At 39.2% G+C, this 25,206-nt stretch overlaps 1 long non-coding RNA gene across 1 annotated transcript in view; it reads left to right on the top strand.

Moving 5' to 3' along the window:
• Window positions 1–25,206, top strand: part of LOC122201881 — a 133,129-nt gene that overhangs the window by 37,867 nt on the left and 70,056 nt on the right. The window contains exon 2 of the long non-coding RNA XR_006194360.1: window positions 17,203–17,249. This is a non-coding gene — a long non-coding RNA (uncharacterized LOC122201881). The remainder of the gene's footprint in view (window positions 1–17,202; window positions 17,250–25,206) is intronic.

The raw sequence follows: 25,206 nt of genomic DNA, 5'->3' as shown, positions 1-25,206 counted from the left end.
TTACATCAGATTCAAGGATCTGGTCCAGCATACTTTTCTGGGATATGTTTCTACCATTTATCAATATGTGCTCTAGGGTGCAAGCACTGTAGACCATAGGCTGTTGCTCTTTCAGGGAGGTCCTCTTTCATCTATCTCCAAAGTCTGTGTTCTCCATTCGACTTTCCTTGATTTTCATGGTTGGGAAATGCCCTCTTTCTGTTGTGAACTTCCACAAGTCTGTGTACCTCCCTGAATGAGGCTTCACGCATAGTTTTCTTGTGTTTATGGCATATATTAGCTCTCTTTGCCAGATCATGCCTTAAGGACAAGAGTTTGTCTTCTTTACCCATTTATCTCTGGTAGCAGTTGCCTAAGAATAAATATGACACTTGTTTGGTTCATATCCATCTCCAGTGAATCCATTACAGTTTGGAAACATTCAACCTCATGCAGTCCACATGTTGAACTCTGGGATCTTCTTCTTTTTCTCTATTCTGAGTGTACTTGCAGCATTGTTGGTGCGCAGGGAGCTAGCCTGAACATCACTACTCTGACCTCAGTGGAGTAAAGAACTCAACCAGCAACAACAGTACCTTGGGGTTGCAGGCTGCTCTTTTGCTATTATAATGGGGCGGAAGAAAAATTTATATGAAGTATAGACAAGGACTAGCAGAGAACCTACTAGACAAGATTAGTGGACTCCCAGATCTATTTGGGAGGAATTGGAAGGAGATTAGAGTTTTTGTGAAACAGGTGGGGGTTAAGCTAGAGAAATACTTTTGTAAAGCTGCCTTCATGTTCCAATTTCCACTCCTGGTCTGGGTGCATGGCAAACATAAATCACCTACATTACGTTTCATTCATTTCCTCAAATGTATCTATGAACATCTTCTGGAGGGGGACCCTGATCCTGTGGGATAATTGAGCTGCATGGTTAGGGAAGCACACACCTTCCCTGTGATTAGGAACTGGGGTACCGCAGCAGTATGACATTGCAGAACCTATCTCCAGTTCTTAACTGCCAGCTCACATTAGGGGCTCTCGGTGCAGCACACCAGCCTCTCCTGGGGTGATCTGGGTTCTGGGGTCCAAGCAGTGAAGTTGCAGATGTATGAGGTGGTAAACTCGGAGCCAGGTTAGCATCATCATCCCTGAAGGAAGTACCAGTCTTTTTCCTGACCTGATGGGGAGCTGGAGTCCAAATCTTGTTGTTGACCATTTTGAATCGTTTTAAGCCCCTGGCCACAGTCAGTTTCCACGGAGCTTTGTGGGATGCCAGCCTTCTCTCTGGAAGGTCGTCTGCGGGAGATGGATCTTGGACAAGTTATCCTTATTCCTTTCTAAACATGTGAGGTTAAAGGTGCGGAAAATATCTGATTGTTTTTTGATAGATGATCTAATTATTTTATTCTGCTTGTACATTGCTTAGCACTATGACAGGCACAACTAAATTTTTAGCTTTTTTTAAAAGTATAAAACTTGTATTTTTACAAAAGTAATAACACTGTGTAGAAAAATTAAAAAAATCAGATAATGTAAAAGAAAAATTAGAACAGAAGTAGTTTTCCATAGCTTTTTCTTCTTTCTAGAGAAAAGTATATACCTACACATGCAAATGTATTTGCATACACATGTGTGTATATACATCTTAATTAAATTTTTGTTGGTAGTCTTGGACTTCATATAAGATAATGGTATGAGACATTTGAATATTGAGGGTTTCTATAGGAATTTCATTCACATAGATGTGCATATATATGGGCAACTTTGGAGAAGAGACAATTATGGTCACATTATTGAATTAAATTATTTATGGAATTAAATTAAAATTTTTTGTAATCCAAAATAAAGAAGGCCTACAGAAATTGTAGAACAATTTTGGTAACACTGAACTAAATATCAACACAATCGTACTCAGAGAATTCTATCACATGATAAACTTAATAACTAAGAAATGGTGTCTAATGATCGAGAAAGCCCTTACTGTCTGAGAAGCAATCATGTGACAAGGGTCACCATGAGATAATGACACAGATCATTCTGGTAGCTTCTGTGATGTAATGCCCATTTTTTTGTTTGTTTGTTTGTTTGTTTGTTTGTTGGCTAAGTCTCTTTCCAGGTGGGTCAACATAGCTGTGAAGAGTCTCAAACTGAAGTTTTGCTGTTTCATTTGGGGAGAAACCGCTTTGTTGGGCAGACCCATTGAGAGTTCACTATTAATGCTCCAAGGATTGTTGATTCTTTTCTTTGAGGCAAGAAATTTGGGGGCAATTTGTATTGGATACAATATATTGTTTGATAAAGTAAAATTAAAATGAATTTTAATTTTTTTCTTTTACATCATTGAGAGGGTTTTTTTTTTTTTTAAATGTAAGCCACAGAAAAAATATTGCCTCCCAACTATCTAAAGGGAGAATAACATGGATGCAGAGAAGGAGTAATTTGTTGGGAAAAGATGAGGCTGTTCTTCCACAAAACATAGACATCATCGAAGCAATGTTCTTGGATGGTAAAACTTCTTGGTGGCTGCCAAGCTTATATGGTATATCATTGATGTCTAACATTTATTATTACCTATTGCATGGGTTCTGAATAAAAGTATTGCCTTGGGAACTTGAAATCTAAAGTAAACCACTTCCAGATACTGAAGAAATGATGACTTTTAGGAGTGCCAAAATGATTCAAGATGAGATCTTACAAAGAGCTTGTAATGAGCAGTTTCAAAGTTGCCATCAAGAAAAAAATTTGCAAAGGATAAGTAAGATATTTTAGACAAAAAGTTCATTTTCTGACTAGTTAACATTTGGTATGTGAATACCTTGTTTGTATGGGATGTGATATGCAGAATTAAGGCAGTGCTCCTTGTAAGTTAAATTTAACATGTCAATGCTTTAAACTTTAAGCATTAAAAAAAATTGTTGTTTGAAATTTATTCATTTTTGAGAGGCAGCAAGAGACAGACTGTGAGCTAGGATGGGCAGAGAGAGAGGGAGACACAGAATCCGAAGCAGGATCCAGGCTCTGAGCTGTCAGCACAGAGCCCAATGTAGGGCTCACACTCACGAACCGGGAGATCCTGACCTGAGCCGAAGTCTAATGCTTAACCGACTGAGCCACCCAGGCACCCCTGGGCATTTTTATTATTATACATCACATACCTAACTAGGGTTATCATTTGAAGGATGATTTAATTCGTTTTGATCACTGGGAGTCACAGATGTGAATAGCAGATATTACTTTAGTATAAGAACAATACAGTGAGAAACTGCTAAAGTAGGTTGAATTTTTATTTTTTAATTAAAAAACTTTCATTTTAATTCTAGTTAATATACAGTATTACAATAGTTTCAGGTGTACAACATAGTGATTCTACAATACCATACATCATCTGGTGCTCATTATGACCAGTGCACTCCTTAATCCCCCTCACCTATTTCACCCATCCCCCCACCTACCTCTTCTCTGGTAGCCCTCAGTTTGTTCTCTGTAATTAAGAGTGTTTCTTGATTTGTTTTTCTCTCTCTATTTTTTTTCTCCTTGCTCACTGTTTTGTTTCTTAAGATCCACATATGCGTGAAATCATATTGTATTTGTCTTTCTTCAGCTGACTTAATTCACTTAGTATTATACTCTCTGGATCCATCCATATTGTTGCAAATGCCGAGCTTTCGTTCTTTTTTTATGGCTGAATAATATTTCATTACATCTATCTATCTATCTATCTATCTATCTATCTATCTTCTTTATCCATTCTTCAGTTGACGGGGCTGAGCTGCTTCCATAATTTGGCTATTGTAAATAATGCTCCTATAAACATTGAGGTGCATGTATCCCTTTGAAATAGTAGTTTTGTATTCTTTGGGCAAATACCCAACAGTGCAATTGCTGGATTGTAGGGTGGTCTTATTTTTACTTTTTGAGGAATCTCCACACTGTTTTCCACAGCAGCTGCACCAGTTTGCATTTCTACCAAGAGTACACAAGAATTCCTTTTTCTCCATGTCCTTACCAGCATCTGTTGTTTCTTGTATTGTTGATTTCAGCCATTCTGACAGGTGTGAGGTGATATCTCATTGTAGTTTTGACATGCATTTCCCTGAGGATGAGTAATGTTAAGCATCTTCATGTGTCATCTGGATGTCTTCTTTGGAAAAATGTTCCTGTCTTCTGACCGTTTTTAAATTGGATTATTTGCTTTTTGGGTGTTGAATTTTATAATTTCTTTTTATTTAAGAATTTTTTTAAAGCCTCCCAATGTGGGATTCAAACTCACAACCCTGAGATCAAGAGTTGCATGCTTTACTGACTGAGTCAGGTGGGCACCCGGAGTTTTGTAAGTTCTTTATATATTTTGGATACTAACCCTTTATTGTATATGTCATTTGTAAATATCTTCTACTTGATAGGTTGCCTTTTAGTTTTGTTGCTTGTTTCCTTTATATGGCACCACAAAAGACCCCAAATAGCCAAAGCAATGTTTAAAAAGAAAAGCAAAGTTGGAGGTATTACAATTCCGGATTTCAAGTTATATTACAAAGCTGTTGTAATCAAAACAGTATGGTACTGGAACAAAAACAGACATGTAAATCAATGGAACAGAATAGAAAATCCAGAAAGAAACCCACAGCTATGTGGTCAATTAATCTTTGATAAAGTAGGAAAGAATATTCAATGGAAAAGGACAGTCTCTTCAACAAATGGTGTTCGGAAAACGGGATAGCAACATGCAGAAGAAAGAAACTGGAACACTTTCTTGCATCATACACAAAAATAAATTCAGAATGGATTAAAGACTTAAATGTTAGACCTGAAACCATAAACATCCTAGAAGAGAACACAGACCATAACCTCCTTGACATTGGCCATAGCAACATCTTTCTAGGTATGTCTTGTGAGGCAAGGGAAGCAAAAGCAAAAATAAATTATTTGGACTATAATATATTATATTTTTAAAAAAAATCTCTTCTTGAAAAATAAGAATTTATAGCTCTTTTCTTTTCTGTTTCTTATCAGTGTGATTTCTCTCTTGTCACAATATAGGACAACTTCTAAACTGCAGGTTTTTGAGGTTTTTTTTCCCCCCCTGGAAGAACCTGAGAATAATTCTGCCTTTTTGAATAAAATGAATTGGTTTTTGGTATTTTTGTCTGTTTTTAGGCCTTCCAAGTTTGTGGGTGTGTTCTGGTCAATTAAAGAATTAGAAGCATGACACAAACATAAATGATTGTTTTATTATTTGTCTTTTCCAAGAAGAACTTCTCTATAATTGCATAGAAAATTTTGAAAAGGTTCAGTGCCCACATCTAACTGTCAAGGTTTTTGGCCATTATCAGATAAATTCACAGAAAAATGAGGATATTATTTGAACTCGAAACTTATAATCTATTTCCAGTTTGTTGACATTGACAGCCAGAAAGATAGATTATTTGGAATTTTTGCTAAGCTGATGATATAAACAAACACAACTAAATGCTCTTAAGTTTTAGGTTGTTTACATTGTACTCTGTAAATTTCTGTCCCTGTTGTCACTGCATAATGTTAGATATCACTGATACCTGCTTTATCTGTGGTGTCTGAATAACATAATGGTCAAATCTATTATTTCTCTTGTTTTAAATTCAGCTAAACAGGTTTGAATCCAAATGCTTTGTTTCTTATTTGTCTTTGAGCAAGTAGTTCTATTGAATTTTCTGCTTAGTAAAAATCTAATCTGATGAGTTTATTCTGGGTCCTTGTGTAAGAGGTGATTCTTAGGTGATAAAATTCACTGTTCATCTTTCCTGCTGACATTCCCTAAACCTCTGCCATTAGGTCCTTTAAGTGTAAGTATCTTTATCAGCTCATTTTGATATCTTTACATCACATGTATTGTGCCTGTGAAGGTTAACATGTATTTCTGAACAGTTTTGTTAATGCGCATAGGGTGGCAGAAATGGATGGGAGGAGGACTAGATTTTGATAGGGATTTGAGGCGAGAAGTAGTTTGAGCATAAGTGGCTGCCCCGGAGGGCTGGCTATGATGGCACACCCACAGTGACACATAATCTATTCATGCCCTTCTGTGACTCCATCCCCTTTCTTTTCTGCCTCTTCTCAGCAGTGATTGTTATCCTGAATCTTGTGTTTCTCATTTCCTTTAAGAATTATACAGTTTAGCATATTTGGTTTTGCATGATTTTGGGTTTTGTATAAATGGAGTTACACTTTTGTAACTTGCTTTTATCACTCAACATTATGTTTCTGAGGTTCATTGATGATGATGTGTGTAAACATAGTTTATTCATTTTTACTGCTAGATAGTATTGTAATATATGAGCATACGATGTCTCTGTAAACATATTTAGATTTATCTGTAAATATAAAATTGAGATGTTTCCTTCTTTATACAGTTGTAAATCATGCTGCTGTGAGTATTCTTTTGCATATCTTGTGGTGCGTGTTAGTTTTGCTAGGGTGGTGTTTTTCACACTCTGGTTTGTGACCCATCACTGGAATATGAAATCAATGTAGTGGGTTGTGACTAGCATTTAAAAAAATTCCTACAGTAGACCAGACTAGATTGGAAAATGTCAGAGTGCATTCTGCCTCTAAAGGCTGAGGATTGTTTCTTGGAACTTTTACTTCAGTATGTATATGAGTATGTTATATATATGCATGTGTTGAATTGTGACATAAAATATATATATTATCTATTTAAAAAAAATTTTAATGTTTCATTTATTTTTGAGAGAAACAGAGTGTTAGCTGGGTGAGGGGCAGAAAGAGAGGGAGACACAGAATCTGAAGCAGGCTCCAGGCTCTGAGCTGTCAGCACAGAGCCCAATGCGGGGCTTGAACTCATGGACCGCGAGATCATGACCTGAGCTGAAGTTGGACGCTTAACCAACTGAGCCACCCAGGCGCCCGATTTATTTATTTTTTAAATGTTTATTTTTGAGAGACAGAGAGAGAGAGAGAGAGAGAGAGAGAGCGTGCCCCCGTGTGTGTGCACAAGTTGGGGAGGGGCAGAGAGGGGGGGGAGAGAGGATCCAAAGCCCCATGTGGGGCTTGAACTCATGAACTGCAAGATCATGACCTGAGCCGAAATTAGACTCTCAACCGATTGAGCCACCCAGGTGCCCCTAAAATATATTTTTTATTAGGGGTCATAACCCTAAATTTTGAAAGCTACTGCTCTAGTATACATGGTAAGGAGTAGCATTAATGGGACACAGGTTCTCAGCTTTATTTTATTTTTGGGTTCTCAACTTTAACAGTTAACACCAAATTATTTTCCAAAGTGGTACTACCAATTTGTGCTCTCAGCAGTGTGGAAGAGTGCCAGCTGCATGTCACACTCACAAACCTTTAATATTCTGGATTTTAACGTTTGTGATGATATGTGGGTGAAACAGTATGTCATGGCGGTTTAAATATTCAGTTCTCTGATTATTGTTAAAATTGAGCTTCTTTTTAACTTTCCCCATGTCCCTCATAAACAACACTTTTTGCTCCCTTTAAAAGGGATGCTTCCCAAAATAAGATTGCTTCTGAAGATTTCTTATTCATTTATAAGCTTATGCTTTTCACAGTGAAGTTTCGTAAAGAATCTGGTTGGATTCTAGCTTGAAAATCCTGCCAGTGTGATGATAAAGGTTTTGGTAGATTTTATGGCAACTGGAAGTTAAATTTAAGTTAATCCTGAAGCAAGAATATATGTAGATCAAAATGAAAGATTTTAAGTTGAAATTGCTCTTACGAGTTTAAGATCGTGTTTTGACACATTTACTTTCTGAGATATGTTTCATGCAGCAAGGGGTTTCTATTGAATTAGTAACTGCACTTTTGATAGAATCCTTTTCTTATCTGCAGTGGGAGTGAAGAAGTGGGTGCTGTTTTAATGTCCTATAAATATGGCACTGAGGGCTATTTGTTGTTTTTCTGACTCTGCCCCCTCCCCATCCCCTCTGCCGCCGCCGCCCAGCTTTATTGAGATATAGTTGACATATAACATTGTCTAAGCTTAAGGTGTGCCATGTGATGAGTTGATAACATGTAAATAGTGTATAATGGGACATGTTCACTGCCACAAAGTTAGTTAACACATCCTTCATCTCACAAAATTACCATTTTGTTGTTATTGGTATAATGAAAACATTAAAGTTCTATTCTCATAGCAACTTACAGGTATACAGTACAGTGTTGTTAAGATAGTCACTATGGTGTACTTTAAATCCCTGGAACTTACTAATTTCATTAAGTGAAAGTTTGTACCCTTTGACCAATATCTCATTTCTCTTACCACACAGGCCCTAGCAAGCACCATTCTACTCTTTGTTTCTAAGAGTTGTGTTTTTAGATTCTATATATAAGTGAATCATACAGTATTTGTCTTTCTTTTTATGACTTATTTCAGCTAGCATAATGTCCATAAAGTCCATATGTTGCTATAAATGACAAGATTTCCTTCTTTTTTATGGCTGAATATTTTATTATATACACACATATGTATATATATCACATATTTTCCTTATCAATTCATCCATTAATGGACACTTAGGTTGCTTCCATATCTTGACTATAGTTAGTCTGTTCTAGGCAGCATATAGTTGGGTCTTTTTTTTTTTTTTTTTTTAAATCCTTTCAGCTAGTCCATGCGTTTTAATTGAAGAATATGCTCCATTTACATTTAAAGTAATTATTGATAGGTGAGGATTTACTGTTGCCATTTTATTAACTGTTTTCTGGCTGTTTTATAGTTTTTTTTTTTTTTTCTTTTTCTTTTGCTGTCCTACTTTATGAATTGATGATTTTCTGTAGTAGTGTAGTTAGATTCCCTTCTCTTTATTTTGTGTGTATTTACTATAAGTGTTGTTTTGTGGTACCTTGAGGCTTACTTGAAACACTGTGTTCATATAACAGTAGGTTTTAAGCTGATAACAACTTAACTTTGATCACATACAAAAACTCTACCCTTTTGGGTAAAGGGGAGTAGGAGGTACAGATTTTCAATTATGGAATGAATAAGTCATAAGGATGAAAGATACAGCATAGGGAATACAGTCAGTGGTATTGTAATAACGTTGTATGGTGACAGATAGTGTCTACACTTGTGTTGAGCATAATATAACATATAGAGTTGTCAAATCACTATTTTGTACACCTGAAACTAATATAACATTCTATATCAACTGTACTTCAAAAACCCCCCCAACCCCAAAACTCTACCCTTTTACTCCTGCATTTTATGTTTTCTGATGTCACAATTTATATCATTTTATACCATGTACTCATTGACAAATTATTGTAGCTATAGTTATTTTTTAAAAATGTTTATTTATTTTTGAGAGAGAGAGAGTGCTTGTACGTGAGTCAGGGAGGGGCAGAGAGAGAGAGAGAGAGAGAGAGGATCCAAAGTGGGCTCCATGCTGACCTCAGAGAGCCCAATGTGGGGTTCGAACTCATGAACTGTGAGATCATGACTTGAGCTGAAGTCAGATGCTTAACTGACTGAGCCACCCAGGCACCCCTAGCTGTAGTTATTTTTAATATAGTTGTCTGTTAATCTTCATTCTAGAGTTAAGGAGCCAACACACCACCATATCACATTATTAGATTATTCTGAATTTGACTATATACTTTACCTGTGTGTTGTGTATTTTTATGTTTCCATGTTACTTACTAGTGTCCTTGTGTTTCAGCTTGAAGGACTAACTCTTTTTAGTGTTTCTTGTAAGGCAGGTCTAGTGGTGATGAACTCCCTCAGCTTTTGTTTGTTTGGGATAGTCTTGATCTTGCCTTCATTTCTGAAAAGCAGCTTTACTGGGTAAAGTGTTCTTGGCTGGCAGTTGTTTTCTTTCAGCACCTTGAATATATCCTTCTATACTCTCTTGGCCTGCAAGGGTTTCTGTTGAGAAATCCGCTGATGGCCTTATGGGAGCTCTCTTATATGACAGAAATGTTTTTTCCTCTTGTTGCTTTTAAATTCTCGCTTTGTTTTTTATTTTAGACAATTGAAAAATATTTTTTTTAACGTTTATTTATTTTTGAGAGACAGAATGCGAGCAGGGGAGGTGCAGAGAGAGAGGGAGACACAGAATCTGAAGCAGGCTCCAGGCTCTGAATTGTCAGCACAGTGCCTGATGTGGGGCTCAAACCCAAGAACCATGAGATCATGACCTGAGCCAAAGTCGGATGCTTAACCAACTGAGCCACCCAGGTGCCCCTGATTTTAGACAATTTTTAAATAATGTGTCTTAATATCGGACAAAGGGCTAGTATCTAAAATCTATAAAGAGCTCACCAAACTCCACACCCGAAAAACAAATAACCCAGTGAAGAAATGGGCAGAAAACATGAATAGACACTTCTCTAAAGAAGACATCCGGATGGCCAACAGGCACATGAAAAGATGTTCAATGTCGCTCCTTATCAGGGAAATACAAATCAAAACCACACTCATATAACCCCTCACGCCGGTCAGAGTGGCCAAAATGAACAAATCAGGAGACTATAGATGCTGGAGAGGATGTGGAGAAACGGGAACCCTCTTGCACTGTTGGTGGGAATGCAAATTGGTGCAGCCGCTCTGGAAAGCAGTGTGGAGGTTCCTCAGAAAATTAAAAATAGACCTACCCTATGACCCAGCAATAGCACTGCTAGGAATTTATCCAAGGGATACAGGAGTACTGATGCATAGGGCCACTTGTACCCCAATGTTTATAGCAGCACTCTCAACAATAGCCAAATTATGGAAAGAGCCTAAATGTCCATCAACTGATGAATGGATAAAGAAATCGTGGTTTATATACACAATGGAATACTACGTGGCAATGAGAAAAAATGAAATATGGCCTTTTGTAGCAACGTGGATGGAACTGGAGAGTGTGATGCTAAGTGAAATAAGCCATACAGAGAAAGACAGATACCATATGGTTTCACTCTTATGTGGATCCTGAGAAACTTAACAGAAACTCATGGGGGAGGGGAAGGAAAAAAAAAAAAAGAGGTTAGAGTGGGAGAGAGCCAAAGCATAAGAGACTGTTAAAAACTGAGAACAAACTGAGGGTTGATGGGGGGTGGGAGGGAGGGGAGGGTGGGTGATGGGTATTGAGGAGGGCACCTTTTGGGATGAGCACTGGGTGTTGTATGGAAACCAATTTGACAATAAATTTCATATATTTAAAAAAAAATAAATAATGTGTCTTAGAGAAGATCATTTTGGATTGAAATTATGGGATGACTGTTAGCTTCCTAACTTGGATGTCTAAGTCCTTCCCCAGGTTTGGAAAGTTCTCAGCCATTATTTCTTTAAAATTTATTTATTTTGAGAGAGAGAGAGAGAGAGAGAGAGAGAGAGAGAGAAAGCACGTGTGAGTGGGAGAGGGACAGAGAGAGAGGGAGAGACAGAAAATCCCAAGCAGGCTCTGCACTGTCAGCCTGGAGCCCGATGAGGAGGCTCGAACCCACGAATAACTAGATCATGACCTGAGCCGAAACTAAGAGTTGGACACTTAACCGACTGAGCCATCCAAGTGCCCCTCAGCCATTTTTCTTGAAATAACTTTTTTGCTCCTTTCTCCCTGTCTTCTTTTTCTGGGACTCCAATGATGTGTATATTGTTTTTCTTGATGGTGTTGCATTAGGTCTTGTTTATCTGTGTTCTTTTGTAGTTCTCTGAGCATCTTTAGAACAATTATTTTGAAATCGTTGTTGGATAATTCGTTATCTCCATTTCTTTGGGTTCATTTATTGGAAGTTTACTGTGTTCTTTCGTTGGTGACATGTTTCCCCAACAGTTTGTGGTTCTTATGGCCTTGTGTAGATGCCTGTGTATTTGAAGAAGCAGTGACCTCTTTTAGACTTACGGACTGACTTCAGTAAGGAAAGACTTTCTCCTGCTGGGGGACACTGTGAAGTGTGCTGTGATTATGGGTTTAATGGTACCGGACATCAAGTGCAAGGGCATGTGGTGGTTCTAGTCTGGGGGGAGTATGATGTCTCATTGCTCAGACTGCTGAGGTCCATGGCATCAACAGCGGTGTGTGTCTTAGTGAGTATTGGGGTCTGCAGTGGTTGCAAAGGCTGTTGAGGTCCTCAGCCACACCTCAATATTCGGGGGCTGGTGGTGGTCAGTTACCAGGGCAGGTCCTGGCGGCGGTCAGAGTGACGGTGTACATCTACCTGTGTGGCTACGGGCACCAGCTGCAGGCTCCTGTGGTCTGGCAAGGGCTGGCTGTAGATATACACATAACGAGGGCGTTCAGGACCAGCCGCAAGGACCAAGGCCAGCTGCAGGCACACTGGCCACTGCAGAGGTCCCGGCTGTTGGCATGTACTCTTGTGGCTGCAGGGTTTCACCTGGGGTACATGCACAGCCGTGGAGGCTGGTGGTGGGAGTTGGGCTGGTGCTCCGGGTGCACAGCTGGAGGGGCTCATTGCAAACAAGCCCGGTGGTGCAGGCCAGTGACAGGAGACAGGGCTAGAGCCAGGGCCACACGCAGCTGTAAGGTCCCCGGCTGTGAGTGTGCACTTCTGTGGCTGTAGTCTCACCCTAGGCATACACTGTGGAGGCTGCTGAGGGAGATTAGGCCAAGGATGTGTAAGTACTCAGTGGAGGGGCCGGCCCGAGCATACACACGGCCGTGGGGGGTCAGCCTCAGGGCTCTAGGCTGGCTTCTTGCACTCACGCAGCTGTGGAGGCCTGGGCTGGTGGCGGTGCGGGTTTCAGGCTCCAGCATGGGGAGGTGATCAGTGAGTGTGAAGGGGACCGTGGGGTAAAAATTGGTGAAATCTGCAGGGGGTCCACAGCAACCTTGCCGGCTATTGGTTTATTCAGTGGCAAAAGCTGCCAGGGTCCTCTTCAGAGCAGGACACTGGGAAACACAGTTGATTCTGCTGTGTGGTTAATACTGGTAGCCCCTGCTCTTCTTCATTGATCCTAACTGCCTCAATTCCTTTCAGCTTTGCTGGACTCTGGATGGGGGAAAACTGAAGTGGGTCCTTTGTGTGGTGTCCCAAAAGGCTGGGAAGGAAGCTGGTCACTTGCTCTGCTCTCCCTTTTCCCAGCCAGGGGAACTCTTTCTGGCCAGGGAATTTCCTCTTGGCCATAAACAGGGCTGGCCTGAAGGATGGGATGAGGCAGGCAAAATGAAGCTGTTCTTCCTTCCCTTTTTGTATGATTATTCTCCGGTTTTTTGTTCCACTGCACTGCTGAAGTTTGTTAAGTGGACTCCTGAACTCTCCCAGAGCTGTTCTTGTTCATAGATAGCTAATCATTGATCTTTGTTGAGGGGTTGGGGTGGTGTCTCCTACTTGGCCATCTTCGTGAGATGGCTCCTTTCTGATTCTTGAATATGTCAGATTAGAGACACCTTTATGTGGGTAGCTGAAGGGATGTCCTCATTATTTCTATGTGGCAGTCTCAGCACAGAGATGTGATCTGTCACACCTTATATCATTGCTCACAGCATTCTAGCCTCTAAGAGTGAGTGGTCCTATGAGAAGTTCTAATGAAATGTTCTTTAATCATGCAGTTAATAGCTCATCAGCTCCAGAATAAAACCTACTTGGTTTTAATATTCCTGGTCTTTGATTATGCTTCATTGGACCTTAATTGTTAGAATTCCCTCATGGATACTCCATCTCTTAGAAGGATGAGAGAGAGAGAAAGAGACAGATAATCCTTCTTATGTGAAAATAAAAATGACTTTTAAGTCTGCCTTATGTTTTGGTAGCCTATATATATATATATATAGAGAGAGAGAGAGAGAGAGAGAGAGAGGAGAGAGAGAGAGAGAGAGAATACATATACACACAAACTCTTAAAATATCTACATTCTCCAGTCATCATCTTTATTTTGTTGTGATCTGCCCCATCACCTTAAACTAGCCTTGTGAATTTCTGTAAAAATTTTCAGCATTTGTTCTATAAAATACCAACATGTTAATAGACATTCCTTATGTGGAGTTGGGGCACATATATTTTAAATAATCCCAGACTGAGAAACATTATTCTTACCTGAAAAATACAAAACTATTAATGAAGGAATCACATTTTGGATATGGTTGGGAACACCTAAACCACACATCTCTTGTGCAGTATTATAAAAGTTGTGGGTACATTAGATCAAGTTGATTTCTTACTTTCAAAGTGCAGACATGAGAGGTAGATTTTAAAGGAAGAAAACATTTACTGTAAATACAGAAATAAAGGAATGAGAAACCCCCAGGCAGCTGCTGTGGCTCCTCACCTGGGCCCTCTTGGGAAATACAGGAAAAAGAAAAATGAGAGATCAGGGCAGAGCCTGGACACAGCCGTAGGCTAGGATTTGCTTGTAAGTAAACAGCTTCTGACCTGAACTTGAAATTCTAGCATCTGTCTCTCAGAAAAAGACAAAAATGTTAGAGTTCTATAGCATTTCCTTAGAGTTTCCCTAAATAGCCAGGTCTGTTTGCATTTCAGTATCTCTACAGTTAGCTGTTGGCCTTCCTACAGCTTGCCCACCTGGCACCTTCCTCTTTCTCTTTATGTCTCACTTCGAATAACTTCCTCCTTGAGTTGTCCCCTGATTACTGAGCAAAGGCTCTGATGCCCCCTCTCATAGGCTCCTTTGCAGGACTCTATTTCCTTGAGTTTCTCTTCCAAATAGAACAAATAAATAAAAACCCCAAATTTGTCTTATGGTCAAATAATTTTGGGAAACTGTGCTCTAGACTTCTCATATATTTATTTGAGTATTAATGGTCCTGAAAGATAATTCAGGGAAGAAATGTGTTTTTACCCAATGGTTCTAGGATTGATTGATCATGAAACATCTCTTTTGAAAAACATCTGTCTTATGTCTCTTAACAAGGTTGGGAAATGCTGTTTTATTTTGTTGTGATTTATTTTCTTTGTACTGTGTCTATACATGACCATAATTTATTGGTATCATCAGTGCTTGATATAGTGCCTGGCACATAGTAGACCTTTAATGAAATTATTTGTTAATAAAAACATGGGAGAGAAGAAGGTAATGACTCCCATGTCTGACGCGTGGGAAGCTAATAGTTACTGTTGTATTACAAACTACCCCAAAATTTAGTGGCATAAAGCAGTCTTTTTTTTTTTTTTTTAATGTTGATGGCTTTCGTGGATTTGGAATTCAGAAAGAGCACAGTGGTGACAACTTCCCTTTGCTTCACAATGTCTCCGATGTTTTGCGGGATGATGCAAATGGCAGGGGGTGCCTAAAATGGCTGGGGGCTGGAAGGGCTTGGCTGGAGGACCCACTTTGATGATGGCCTCTTCACTCACAGGAGTGGCCAGTGCATCCTACCTATGACCTTTCAGGCATGGCCATCTTAGCATCATTGAGCTTTCTGCATCCTGGCTCAGGGCTCCAAGAACGTGTGTTTCCAGAAACCAAGGCAGAGCTGCCAGTTTCATTATGACCCAACCTCAGAAACCTCAAGTGCATCAAAGAACTTATAGCCATGCTTCACACTGGCATAGCAACTGTGAGAATAGTGATGCCACTAATTGATGTGAAGGATTCAGGAGAAGAGTTTGCCGGGTAGGAGAGAGTGGGAAAAGAATGTGTTTCAGTGTGAGGCACGTGTGAGCATCCAGGTTGGGATGTTCCAGGGGAGTTGCAGGAGTGTATCTAGAGCTCAGGAGAGAGATCGGGAGTTGAAAATGAGGGTTAGAGGTTACATCATGTAGGTTGATGCCGCAAGCACAGATACGATTCTCTAGGGAAAATTGGTAGAGAAGGAAGGAGAGAGGCTCGGACACAGACCTGGTGTTAACAACGGAATGTGTCCCCCCCTCAAATTTATAGGCTGAAATCGTAACACTCTATATGGTGGTCTTCAGAGGTGAGGCCTTTGGGAGGCGATTGAGCCATGAGGGTGGAGCCTTCAGGACTGGGATATAAAAGAGACCCCAGCGAGCTCTCAAGTCCTCTTTCTGCCACGTGAGGCTGCAACATGAAGTTGGCAGTCTGCAACCTGGGTGGGGGTCCTCACCAGCACCTGACTGTGCTGGATCGCTGATCTCTTTGGACTCGTAGCTTCCCGAACTGTAAGAAACAGATTGCTGTTGTTTATAAGCCATGCAGTCTATGGTACTTTGTTAGAGCAGCCCGAACTTGACTAAGACACCTGGGTGATGCCAACATGTAAGGGGAGGCAGAGGAAAATAAGTGAGGAAGATTGCTGAGAAGTTGCAGCCACAGTGATAGGAGCAGAGGGCAGTATGGTCCTGGTCAGCCCAGGGAAGACTGTTCCGAGGGCAGGACGGTCCACAGTATCACAGTCCCAGAGAAGTCGAGTATAAGGAGGCCCAAGGAGTATCTACCGGATTTAGCAGTTACAGGATGTTTTGCTAAGGGAAGTTTCAGTGAAGAGGCTGTGGGTGCCAGAAGTGGTGGCGGGGGCCTGTTGTTGAGGTGTTGGGGTGAGGCTGGTGGTGGGAAGCCGGAACACTGGGTGCTGAGGGAGGAGGCTCTGCTTTCGCAGTCAGGCTGGGGTTGTGTTCAGGTGGTGAGAGATCGCCTTCCCCTAACCCACAAAAGCCTTTCCTTGTGATCGGGAGTCACATGACAGCTCATTCACAATTGTTAGAAATGTGTAAAAGTCATTGAATGGAAAAAGCTTTTAGGAGCACAAGGCAGCCAGGGTGGATCACATAACAGCGCAAACATGTGACACATCTCTAGATAAGCCTGAAGCCACAGCCAGTGACAGCTCCGGAATCTGCCCGGGAGTAGCCAGTGCGAGGAGCAAATATGCTTCCTCTGTTTGGCCTCTGCTGGCTGCTGGGAAGGGCAGTTTGCCAAGTGAGTTTTCCTGAAGGGTTAAGAGTCGTGCGGGCTCTATAAGATATGTCTCCATATGAGGAGTGAGTAAGGGCCGTTGGGACAAGGAGGTGTTATGTCACCTTACACATTCTACTAGTTAGCCTGACATTTCCCTTTCAGAAAAGGCAAATGCAAGCCTACAGGAAAAACTGTTTTGCTGTTCGATGTTTTCGCTTCTGCAGGACTTGAATGTGGCCATTGGAAAAAATTTCTTCCAGTTAAATTATGATTAAATGAATTAGTATACCCAAAGTTCTTAGAATATTGCCTGTTCTAAGAACCAACACCATATAAATGTTAAAGTATTATAATTTATATTTTATTATTATGTTGTAGCTTTAAATACAGAATTATAGTTTGATTTGAAGGAAATTCTCTTTTCTTTTACATTTCACAGATGAGATAAACTTCATATTTTGGATCTTTTCAAGAAACATTATAAAGGTAGGAGTAAGATTTCTTTAGCCCCAAGTGAAACCATTACTGGACAACAAAGTGGTAGTGATCCATGGGGCCAAATTTGACAACCGAGTGGATATAGTTATCCTAAGTGGATGTTCTTTGTGGCTGGTGGGCTTTGATTCCAGTGATTTGTTTTCAACTTTGAATATCCAGATTGAGAGGGCATCCTTTTGGGAAAAGTGGTGTGTTCAAGTGATAAAATGTACGGCTGTAAGATGATCTGACTTGAAGGGGCCTACTGAAAATTTGGAGCCCCATTGTGTACCTCCTGTCTCTTTTGCTGTCTCAGAGAGAGAGAGAGAATGCTAGCAAGTTCAGGTCAGAAGCTGTTTACTTATGAGCAAATCCTAGCCTAAGGCTGTGTCCAGACTCTGTCCTGATCTCTCATTTTTCTTTTTCCTGTGTTTCCCAAGAGGGCCCAGGTGAGGAGTCACAGCAGCCGGCTGGGGAGGTCTTGAGTGGGATCTATGGGGATTATTTTATTCCTTTATTCCTATTCTGAAAATAAAATCTTGTCTACCAAAAATCTTCTTGTCAGGCTTGCACTTTTGAAAGCAGGATTCCAGCGTGAGTCAATGCCCATCCATATTGGCTTGCTATAAATCCACATCTAGCTGTGGACTGGAAATCAGGGAAAAAGTAGAAGATGTGATTTCTGAGTTTCAAGAAGTTCCACAATATATTTTAAATATGAATCAAATCTATCTATATGAAGTAAATATGCACTTAGGAATATGAAGTATTTATTTTGAAATCTAGGTTTTCTGATCAGAAAAATATTGGGACACTTTTTTGTCATCTTATAGGGATGTTTGAGGAAGGTGGGATAGACTAAGATAGAGGAAATATGATTAGTTAGAGACAAAGTCTTGTTCTAAATTTTTTTCCCATTGGTTAGAAATAGACTTTCAAAGTCTTTTAGACAGAAATAATTATGGGGAAATCGAAAAGGAGAATAGATATGACTAGTTATTCTATGAGTGTGATCACTGGGCTTTTCCAGCACTTTTCTCAGTTGAGGACCAGGTTGAAAGGGGTCATCTACAATAGTGAGAAGGGATGCTGTGTCCTGACAGATATATGGACTTGAGCTTCTGGAAACAAGTAAGGTGGTCTCTGATACTTAAGTAGAGGAAATTTAATTTCAACACAGGGAAATCAGTGTGTTTTACACCCAGCAGGTGTTCTGTAAGTTCTTGTTGTTCATAATATGCAACTGACACCTGAACTTCTGAGGGTTTCATGGATCCTAAATTCCTGAAATATCTCCACCCCCCCTCTGCCCCCCGATAATGTGCTCTGACATTCAGCTGAGTCTTGAATCTTCTTCAGGCTGCACATGCATGCTTGAAAACCTCTTGGAAGCTAAAATGCTATGCCCAGATTAGGCAAATTTCATAAATATGTCTCTTTCTTTTAGTGTTCAGGATAATAAAGTCTTTAATAGGATTTTTTTTTGGCCTTAAATATCAATTTGGGTGATATGTCTATGAATATTGGTCCTCAGTAATTTTCAAAACTAAGGTTGGTTACCTTCTAGAAAATTATATCTAAAGCCAACTGTTCCTACACTGAATTTTGTGGGACTTGGAATACAGCTAGTTTCTATAGAGTTCTTATGTCTCTGGAACTCACATCCTTGTTGGTATAGAGACTAGAGTTTGTATCTTTAGGAAACGAGGCAAGACTTACTGGTAGTCAGAAAGCATTAGTAGTAAACCCATCTGCTCAGGTCAAGTTTTGCTTGCCTGATGTCTGTGGCAAGATCAAATGGAATAACAGATTATTTCTAATTTTTCTAATTAAATTTTGGTTATCCAGATCAATGGAGATGTGACAAGAGATTATGGGGGAAAATAAACTCTCTGTCTTTCACACACATACACATTCACACAAATGTATATGTATATTTGGAATTTCAGTGACTCAGAGAAGAAAATAGTGGACTGTATAGACTTCACATCAAAAACATTCATTTGGAAAACCATAAAATAGTTAGGAATAAACATAACTGAAGAGGTGAAAAATCTATACCCTGAAAACTATAGAAAGCTTATGAAAGAAATTGAAGAAAACACAAAAAAATTGAAAAATATTCCATGCTCCTGGATTGGAAGAACAAACATTGTTAAAATGTCAATACTACTCAAAGCAATCTACATATTCAGTGCAATCCCTATCAAAATAACACCAGCATTCTTCACAGAGCTAGAACAGACAATCCTAAAATTTGTATGGAACCAGAAGAGACCCTGAATAGTCAAAGCAATCTTGAAAAAGAAAACCAAAGCAGGAGGCATCACAATCCCAGACTTCAAGCTATACTACAAAGCTGTAATCATCAAGACAGTATGGTACTGGCACAAAAACAGACTCTCAGATCAATGGAACAGAATAGAGAACCCAGAAATGAACCCAAAACGTATGGCCAACTAATCTTTGACAAAGCAGGAAAGAATATCCAATGGAATAAAGACAGTTTCTTCAGCAAATGGTGCTGGGAAAACTGGACAGTGACATGCAGAAAAATGAACTTGGACCACTTTCTTACACCATACACAAAAAATAAACTCAAAATGGATGAAAGACCTCAATGTAAGACAGGAAGCCATCAAAATCCTCGAGAAGAAAGCAGGCAAAAACCTCTTTGACCTTGGCCGCAGCAACTTCTTACCCAACATGTCTTTGGAGGCAAGGGAAACAAAAGCAAAAATGAACTATTGGGACCTCATCAAAATAAAAAGCTCTACACAACGAAGGAAACAATCGGCAAAACTAAAACGCAACTGATGGAATGGGAAGAGATATTTGCAAAAGACATATCAGATAAAGGACTAGTATCCAAAATCTATAAAGAACTTATCAAACTCAGTACCCAAAAAAGCAAATAATCCAGTGAAGAAATGGGCAAAAGACATGAATAGACACTTCTGCAAAGAAGATATCCAAATGATGAACAGACACATGAAAAAAATGCTCCACATCACTCATTTTCAGGTAAATACAAATCAAAACCACAATGAGATACCCCCTCACACCTGTCAGAACGGCTAAAATTAACAATCAGGCAACAACAGGTGTTGGCGAGGATGTGGAGAAAGAGGATCTCTTTTGCACTGCTGGTGGGAATGCAAACTGGTACAGCCGCTCTGGAAAACAGTACAGAGGTTCCTCAAAAAATTAAAAGTAGAGCTACCCTATAACCCAGCAATTGCACTACTAGGTATTTATTCAAGGGATACAGGTGTGCTGTTTTGAAGGGGCACATGCATCCCAATGTTTATAGCAGTGCTATCGAAAATAGCCACAGAATGGAAAGAGCCCAAATGTCCATTGATGGATGAATGGATAAAGAATACACACACACACACACACACACACACACACACACACACATATGTGTGTGTGTATATAATGGAGTATTATTCAGCAATCAAAAAGAATGAAATTTTGCCATTTGCAACTAGAGGGTATTATGCTAAGTGAAATTAGTCAGAGAAAGACAAATATCATATGACTCCACTCATATGAAGAATTTAAGATACTAAACAGGAACATAAGGGGAGGGAAGAAAAAGAATATAAAAACAGGGAGGGGGATAAAACATAATCAACTCTTAAATATAGAGAACAGAGAGTTGCTGTTTAGAACAATTATTTCCTATGAAAATTTAGTGTCTGAATTGAGATGTGTTATATATATAAAGTATGCACTGGCTTTTGGAAATAATACAAAACAGAATGTAGAATATCTAATAATTTTTTGTAGTAATATTGATTACTTGTTGAAATCATATTTTACATATATTGAAGGTATTATTTTATTTAATTTCATCTGTTTCTTTAAAGTTTTGTAATGTGGTTACTGGTAAATTTAAAATTACCCGTGTGGTTCACATTATATTGCTGTGGATGGTATTGGAATAAGCAATACATGGTACAGTGTTTCTTTTGAGTTTAAATATTATCATTTATTGTGGTCACTGATATATCTTTATTTATTTGCATTACTTTGTTATTTTGATGCTTTTTATGGTTTTATTCTTTCTTTTTCTGGTTTATATAAAAGTTTTAATTTTTAGCTTCTCTTTCATGGTACAGTATTTCAAATGAAAAAAATTCAGTAAAAGCATGGGGAATATCTGAAAATAGCTGGGGCTTTTAGGTATTCGAAGGAGAAAAAACATTCCAGATAGAATGATACTTGCAAAGGGCTCACATAGGAAGTGTATGTGAGGTTCATTCAGAGCAAAGTGTGTGCATTAACTTGATGTGAAGTGGTGGGCAATTCAGTTATAGAGGTAAGTCCTGATAAGGCCTGATTGTGAGGGTGCTGAATGCCAGGCTAACAAGCATGGATCTTATTCTCTAGGCAATTAAAGAAAAACTGGAGGTTTTTAAGAAAAGAGGATATTTTATGGAGGTTAATTTTGTTTTATTTGAGTGGAGAAAAATTGAAGAGGAGATCAGTTAGGATAACATTATGATACTCATGGTGCAAGGAGGACTTGATTTCAGTTGGTGGTGGTATTAGAAATAAAGCCAAGGGGTACCTGGGTGGCTCAGTCCGTTAAGCATCTGGCTTGACTTTGGCTCAGATCATGATCTCACGGTTCGTGGGTTCGAGCCTGCCTGGGGCTCTGGGCTGACAGCGCGGATTTTACTTGGGATTTTCTCTCTCCCTCTCTTTCTGCCCCCCCTCTTCCATTTGTTCTCTTTCTCAAAATAAATAAACTTAAAAAAAAGAACTAAAACCAAGAATGATAAAATAGTAATATCTAATATTTATTAATTGTTTATTTTATGTCAAGAATTGTGTTAAATATTTTTGCATGAGTCATTTTATGTAACCCTCATAATGCTTCTCTGACATAGGTACTATTGTCCCCATTATCTACATGGGGAAACTGAAACATACACAAGTTAAGTATCTAGATGAGAAGAACATCTATATGACTTCAGACTGGGGAGAAGCAATCAAAGAAGTTTTGGAAATCTATTTGGTTATGCCACTAGCGAGTATCCTTTTCTCTTTTTAGAATATCAGGAGATGGAGGTTGTTATTTTACATAGTTCACCAGTTGAAATTAGGTCCTGCTTACACCATGAATATCATAATGTTATCCTAACTGATCTCCTCTCTAATTTTTCTCCATTCAAATAAAACAAAATTACCCTCCATAAAATATCCTCTTTTCTCATAAACCTCCAGTTGCTCTTTAATTGCCTAGAGAATAAGGTTAGCCTCCTCTAATAAGTTGAGAGTTGACTAGATATCTGGAGGAAAGGAGAGAACAAGGCTTACGGCTCTTTGGAAGGAGAGCGTTCCAGGGAAAGAACATCAGGTACATGAACATGAAGTAGCAGCATGCTACTTGGCATGCTCCAGGACTAGCAAAGAGCCTCAGTCCAGTGTTGACTGGGCAAAATAAAGAGGAGAGCTGTGTGGAAATAAGTTCAGAAATGCAGGTATGCCGGCCCATGTAACATCTTGTGCCTTTATATAACTTTGGGTTTTATTTTGAGTGAAATGGTAAGATACTGGAGGAATTTTAATAGAGAATTGACTTAATCTGACACCTATTTTCTTTTTCTGAAAAAAAATATTTTTTTTTAACATTTATTCATTTTTGAAAGGCAGAGAGAGACAGAGCGCGAACGGGGGAGGGGCAGAGAGAGAGGGAGACACAGAAACAGAAGCAGGCTCCAGGCTCCGAGCTCTCAGCACAGAGCCCGACGCGGGGCTCGGACTCACGGACCACGAGATCATGACCTGAGCCAAAGTCGGCCACTTAACCAACTGAGCCACCCAGGCTCCCCAATCTGACACCTATTTTAGAAAGAGCACCCTGGCTGGTATGTGAGATTCAATTTTATGGGACAAAGATGGAAGCCAGTTAGGAGGATACAGCAATAGCCCAGATGAGAGATGATACTGGCTGAGACCAGCATGATAGAAGTGGAGGTGAGAAGTGTTTGCATTCTGAATATTAAAACAAATAGGATTTTCTTATTTATGGAATATGTGGTTTGAGAGAAAGCAAGGAGTCTAGGACGACTTCAAGATTTTTGGCTTGAACCACCGGAATTGGCTATTTATTGAAATAGGAAAGAATATGGTCAGAACAAATTCTGTGGGGAGGTGAAAATCAGTTCTGTTTGGAACATTTAGAGATTCCTGTTAGCCACCTATGGCAAGATGTCAAGGAGACAGTAGACTATAAGTCTGGAGCTCAGGGCACATATTTAGGTTGGAAATACAATTTTGGTGGCATTTGTAATATAGTTGGTATATGAGGAAAGAAACTGGATGAGATCACTAGGGCATTAGCATAGACAGTTAAAAGACCTGAGATTTGAGCCCTGGCATGCTCTACATTTAGCATTTGCAACTTGGGGAGATGAGCAGAAATCAGCAAAGAGACCAAAGGCATTGCCAGTGAGGTGGAAGGAAAACCCAAAATGTGGTGTCTTGGGAGCCAAGTGAAAATAGTGTTTCAAGGAGGAGAGTGTGATCAAGAATTTCAAATACTGCTGTTAGGTTAGATAAGATAACTTGGGAAATAACCATTTGATTTCTCAACCTGGAGGTCACTAGTCACTTTAACAAGAGTTATTTCTCTGGAGTGTTGAGGGAGGAAGATTGTGTCAGAAATTCAGAAGGCAGTTTTGAGAAAGGACAATAGTGAGTGTAGCCCTTTTATGGGGGAGGAGTTTTGCTGTAAAAGACGGAAAAATGAGATGAAATCTGGAAGGAGATATGGCGTCAGGGAAGATTTTGATTTTGTTTTGTTTTTAAGAGGGAATGTAGGGTGCTTGTATGCAAATGGTAGTGATCCACTGTGGCACAGGAGGGAAGGGGAGAATTGCCAGAGCAGCCTCATTGAGCACTTGAGAGGGGATGGGATATTGTGCACAAGTGGAGTTGGTCTTTGGCAGAAACAACTGTCATAAAGGGAATGGTATTAGATTTAGTAAATTCATAGTATCAAATTGCTGGTAACCAATTTACCAAATTGCACATCAGACTGTTTCTTTAAAAATGCATTCTTCAACATATTAAAAGACCCTCATTCACACTCAGAGTAAGAGAAATGGAAAGTTAAACTGCAGTGACATAACTTTTTACATCCGTCAGGCTAGCAATGAAAAAAAAAATCTTTGATAGCACACCATGTTGGAAGAGTATGGAGAAATCCTCATTCTTATACACAGCGAATGGGAGTGTAATTGGTACAGCCTGTGTGGAGGGAAATTTGGCGAACATCTAATTTATAAAAAGCAAAATATCTTTGTACCAGATTTTCCACTGCCAGCTTACTCTACAGGTATGATTACCTATGTGGGAGGTGATATTTATTCAAGAATATTTATTGCACCGCTGTTAATAGGAAAAGATGATGGAACAGAGTATTTAGCAGTAGTGGACTGATGTGAATTGATGTGATATGAATTGGATACAGTTCAACATGATGGAATTGGATGCAGCTGTAAAACAGGAGTATGGACTCCATTTATCTGTTAATACAAAAAATGAGAAGTACTGTTAAGTCACAAAAGGAGTTATAGAACAGCATGGTACAGTTTTCTATCATTTGTGAACAAATAATATACAGATATGATTCATTTATATATTTGCATATGTCTAAATGTCTCTGGAAAGATCTAGCAAACATTTAAAATAATATTACATGGAAGGTATTGTACTGGCTCATTTTTTATGTGATAATCTGTTTCAATGAGGAGGTTTAGTTTTGTAAGAACAAAGAAAGTATGAGAATCAAACAGTAAACATGTTTATGACTTCAGTACCTTTGATCTAGCTAAACATTTTAGTTATAGGCAGCTACTAATGTAAATCTAAAATATCAATAAATGAAAATAGGTGTTATAATTAATGAATCAAAACAATCTATTTCACTTTTTAAACAAGTTAGAAT

The sequence above is a fragment of the Panthera leo genome, chromosome A1, assembly GCF_018350215.1.
Source record: "Panthera leo isolate Ple1 chromosome A1, P.leo_Ple1_pat1.1, whole genome shotgun sequence".
NCBI classification, from domain to species: Eukaryota; Metazoa; Chordata; class Mammalia; order Carnivora; family Felidae; genus Panthera; species Panthera leo.
This window is presented reverse-complemented; position numbering and strand designations above follow the sequence as displayed.